The sequence below is a fragment of the Prionailurus bengalensis genome, chromosome D1, assembly GCF_016509475.1.
Source record: "Prionailurus bengalensis isolate Pbe53 chromosome D1, Fcat_Pben_1.1_paternal_pri, whole genome shotgun sequence".
In the NCBI taxonomy this organism is placed as follows: Eukaryota; Metazoa; Chordata; class Mammalia; order Carnivora; family Felidae; genus Prionailurus; species Prionailurus bengalensis.
In genome coordinates this window covers 51688370-51693985 of record NC_057346.1, presented here as the reverse complement: position 1 = coordinate 51693985, position 5616 = coordinate 51688370, and positions in this window count along the sequence as shown.

Genomic DNA, 5616 nt, shown 5'->3' with positions numbered 1-5616 from the left:
TAACCATTTCAATTCTAATTGTTCTTCCACCATCCACATCATTCCAGCGTGCAGCACCACTAGACAACTTTATACTGTGTAACAGTTTATAGATAGGCACCTTTTGATCATGGAACCCAGTGAGGTGCCACAGTGAGCAGTAGGATTTCTACATACCATTTCTCACCTGGGGTGACTAGTCCTAAATTAATATACACAGAACTAACTATGAACCACATGCATCTGTGCTACTATATGCTAACCATATGCTAACTATACATATGCAGTACGTATGTTTGTAAGTATGTGTATATGTATGTTTCTATCTATCTACTTCTCAACACCAACTACCCTTTGCTGGATCTCCAAAATGTCCTGACAATTCCAATGCTACTCTTCTTGGGAAAAAGTGTGTAGTAGGAAAGCTGGGGTATAAAGAGATAGAGGTTCTTATCAGTGCATTAAAATCAAACAGATGGATTTTGCAACCTCTCTAAAATACGTGACCATGTGAACATACTGCCAAAGCCAGGGCTTTGGAAGGGCCTGTATATATGCTTCAACTTATTATGCATACAATAAATCCACTTTTGAATATGAAAGAAGAAGCATGTGTCTTTTGTTACTTTTGAATCCCTTTTTCTTAGTCCTGTGCCTGAAATATAGTAGGCCCTCAAAATATATTAAGTGAATGATTAAATTTAATCATAATAGTTTTAGTCACATCTTCATAACTCATGGGTTGCTTTGTAAAAGAATGTAAAATAAAACAGGGGAGTTAGTCCAGCTTAAGATGCTCCCATAACAGGATTCCCATAACAGGGAGTTGTTATGCCCAGCTTAGGAAACAGCAACAAGCTTCATCTGGTGCTATGCATATTAAAAGCACATTATTATTATTAATTATCATCATCATAAATATTGTAATTATACCCCTGTGTATCCTTAAGGTACTTCTTTCCTCTCTATGATTAAGAGACAGCGGAGAACCTAGCTTTTGAAATACTTTTTCACAAAGAATTTATAATATCAGAGACATGAAAGAAAAGATCACGAAGGGTACATTAAGTTCAAGGGAGTTATACTTGCCAAAGGAGAATGGATGAACAAACTCGGATATACTCATACAATACAATTACTACTCCAGAAATAAAAAGGAATAAACTATCCATGTATGCTATAATATGGATAAATCTTCAAATAATTATGCTGAGGTGAAATAAGTTAGACAATATGCTGTATGATTCCATTTATATAAAATTATAGAAAATTATAGAATCTATAGAATTATAGAAAATGGAAATGAATTATGATAGAAAGCAGATCAGGTGTTGTGAGGATGGGACACCAACGGTTGGGAAGAAATAATAGGCAAGAGGAAACTTTTGGGGGTGATGGATGTGCTCATTATCTTGATTGTAGTGATGGTGTCATGGATATACACATACACCAAAACTATGAAATCATATGCTTTAAATATGTACAGTTCATTATGTATCAATTAGACATCAACAAAGATGTTAAAAAGTTAAAGGAGTACATATGTATTGTTGCCTTTCCAAAATAAAAAAAAAAAAAAAAGGAATCAGCATTATATAGCACAGGCCCTTGAGAGGGTAGACCCAGATACATCCCAGATGTGTCCTCATTTGGCTAGATTTGTACGTCTCCTTATATAAATCTTTAGATTGCTTCACCAATTCCTGAGCCTCCTCAAAGATTTATAAAGGGTAATATTTAGTAGAACATCCTTATCAGCAATTCTAAAGAATCCCTATTTCTAGAGTGTGCTCAAGGCCAAGAGGGATTTGACAAAGCAAATAATAGCCTATGTAATGAAAGAGAAATTCTTCTTCTAAAACAAACGCACGGCTTTCTAAGACAAATGGATTAGTCCCATTGTATTAGAGCAAACTTTGTACACATATGACACAAGGTCATTTTAAGTGAAGGAATACTTGTTTGTAGCAGAAGACCAAACTTAATATTGGATTCATCTTAAAGGACATTCCATCTATTTATTAAATACCATGATGTTTGCACTGGACATTTCTGCAAAATTGACTTTACTAGTTAAGGAGAGGCTTTTATATAAATAGTCTGTGCCCCAGAGATAGTGGGGTCTCCTCTGCCTCATTTTTACTCCATGTGGAATGTTTCTTGAATGAGTATACAAAGAAATGTTAGTAAATATGAAACATTAAAATGAATACAGCTTGGCTTATTCATTTCATCTAATTTCCTTTTGGAAAAAAAATGAAAAAAAAAATTTCAAGATGACAGGAGACAGTCATGGCCAAGACAGGCAAGCTGCATATCCTAAAACATCTGCTTTTATCTATATAATAATTGTTTCAATGTTATAATAATCCCACATCATAGGTAAGACAGGTATCAATCTTCTCATTTTATTTTAAAAATAAAGGTCTCTCTGGGGCACCTGGGTGGCTCAGTTGGTTAAGGGTCCGACTTCAGCTCAGGTCATGATCTCTTGGTCTGTGAATTCAAGCCCCACGTCAGGCTCTGTGCTGACAGCTCAGAGTCTGGAGCCTCCTTCCGATCCTGTGTCTCCCTCTGTCTCCCTCTCTCTGTGCCCCTCCCCTGCTCATGCTGTCTCTCTTCATCTTTCAAAAGTGAATACATGTTAAAAATTTTTTTAAAAAGGTCTCTCATAAATTTATATTTTCATTGACTTCACTTAAAAAAAAAACAGAAAGTCTTCCTTCAGTCTCTCCTGTTCTCTCTCATCTTAAGTCTGATCTTCTGCACCTTTAGTTTTTCCTATGCTTATATAGACAGGTGTAGACATTTGAGTGTTTCAATTCCTATGCCACCCGTGACTTTTTTACTGCTCCCCCAACACATTGTAATTTCAGGGCTTATTCTGGGCCTTTGCTTAAACACTGACTGGTTCCAGTTCTTATGGTACTGTGTCTCCAATGCTAAATTACTCTTTTCTATGGATTTTCTGATCCCTTCCTTAGATTTAATTACTTCCCCTAAAGATACGTATAAACAGCTCTTAATACATATTGTTTCCCTTGCCCTTTAAACACACATGCTTTTTAAATGAAATTATTGTATGATAGGTATCATTTACATATATTTTTCTCTTTAACTAGACTGTGAGCTTCTTCATGCTGAACTAAATATGATCTGCAGTTGTTAAGAATTTTCTAGAGTCAGGGAGACCTGTGGTTTGAATGCTATCTCTAACGCATCTAGGACAAGTTTTAGACAAGTTACTTTCTTAATGTCATCTTATTTTTTTATATGTGAAATATAAATCATGACACCTGGTTTAACAGGATATGTTAAAGAACATATAATGAAGTACTGTATTGTATGTAAGGCATGCCTGGTACATAATGTATGTTCAACAAACGATAACTAATGTCATTGATGTTTTATTGCTATTATTGCTTTTACAGTGACAGATGACACTCAGGAAATCAAGATGTGTTTTTGAAGAGCTTTCAGTTATTCTCCAGGCGGTAACTCCTTGCAGATTTTCAGGGAGAAGAATATTACAGAGATCACGGGACAATATTCCTCAAAGCAAACTGACCCTCACAAACATATTGGTGTGATGCGACAGAGGTTGCTATAGTGCAAATGAAGAGAACCGCAGCCACAATAAGCCATCTGGGGTCTTCTGAGACATCCAGCTCATAGGAGATAATGAAAACATACATCACCCGTAACCTTTTAGGCCAACTGGGCTATTGAACATAACAGGACATAATGGCTTTCCTGATGTGTCAGAAATTCTCCACTCCTGCCTACAGGTAGTTCATCAAATTGTTCTATGCTTATTGCTTCAATCTGCATTTAGCTTTAATATGCCCTATATGCCTGAATCTTTTCTCCCAAAACCTTCAAGGCCCCAGGAAATTATTGCTCCCGAATGCCATACTCACTAAGTGACAAAGACCCTGAAAGTTGAAAATCAAGCCTGCTACACTACAGAAATAAAAAGGAGAGAAGTCATGTTAAAAATAAACAGTTTTAAAGATTTCATGAAAAAAAGTCAATGCAATTTGCAACTTCATTTGTTCTAGTGACAAGCTGATAAAATGTTGGTGGTACAAATGCATCAGAAAATTTGACACAAATTGAAAGTGACTACACATTCCATTATCCCAAACTCCCTTGGTAATGGAAAATGATTTTTAAAGACAGTTTCTAATATGTCATAGATGTACGAGGCTGCCTATGGGAAATAATACCCTTGATTATCAGGAAAGATAAGCATTCAAAAGAAGGCAAGGGCTGCAGTGATTCTGTGATTGAAGCTTTACTACCCCGATTATTGGCTACGCAAAGAACTTCACTAAGAATACTAAAATATACAAAGAAAATTGTTATCAATGAAATACACTTAAAAATTGGGGTATGGAAATAACTCATGAGTCATTACCAGAAAAGTCAGTGTAGTTAGTCAATAATTAAAGCTTGCCATGTTCAGTTGGTTCAGTGCCCAACTCTTGATTTCGGCTCAGGTCACAGTCTCACGATCATGACATGGAGACCCAGATCAGGCTCCATGCTAAGCATGGAACCTGCTTAAGTTTCTGTCTCTCTCCCTCTGTTCCTCTCCTCCGCTCATGCACACTCTCTCTCTAAAATAAAACAAACAAAACAAAGCTTGCCAAGGTATGTATTACAATTTTTCTAAAAGAGTGTTAACATGTATTTAAAATGGCATTCTATTCATTGAAAAGAGTTACTTAAAAATACTAAAAATAATGCACACCAAATTAAATTTTCTCTAGAAACTTTTGAAATAAAAGTATAGTTGGAATTTACTATATGGTCTTTTGAATTTATTTCATTTTTTTATAATATGGCTTTGTAACATTAGTATGTTGTATCTTATGCAAAAAAATGATTATACAATCAAAGAACCTAGATTCATGATAGTTGGAGAAGGTATAGGATACTAAATATTTATGCCAATACAATAACATTATATCAAAGTACTGATTTTCTTTATTTTACAGGGAGAATTGATCTCAGAAATTAAGGGCTCTTCCCAAGGCCACACAACTAAGAAGTGATAAAAGGGGGTTTGAATTTAAGTCCATTTCACCTGAAAGACTTGACTATTTCTCCTATGCTATTTTTTCCAATACATTATGATCCTGAATTTTAATTAATTCTGAATATACTTTGTTTCATCCTTGATAATCATATATTAATGCAGAAAACAGCTTCCAACTCATCAATATGAAAAAAAATCACTCAATTCATTTCAAAATATTTACTGAAAAGTTATTAGTTCCTAAGTATCATTCTCAGTAGCCATTCACCAATAGCCATTATATGACAACAGTAGTAGTTTGAACAATTTCAGTTTCAAGTAAAAGAAACCCAGTCCAAACTGACTTAAGCAGCACACAGAAATTTATTGCCAGGACACTGGTGATTTTCCCATAAATGAAGGAAAAACTACAAGGGCCAGAGAAGCTTTGGGTCTCTAAGAGATTGGGCTTGAACTGTTTCTCATCATGACTCTCCCCATCTCTCACTTTTACTTCTGTTAAGGTGTTGGCTTCATTTACTCAGGTGTTGGGGTTAGGTTGAGAAGAGAGAGGCCCACACTTCCTTGCACCTGCTGTATGCAGGGCTCCATAT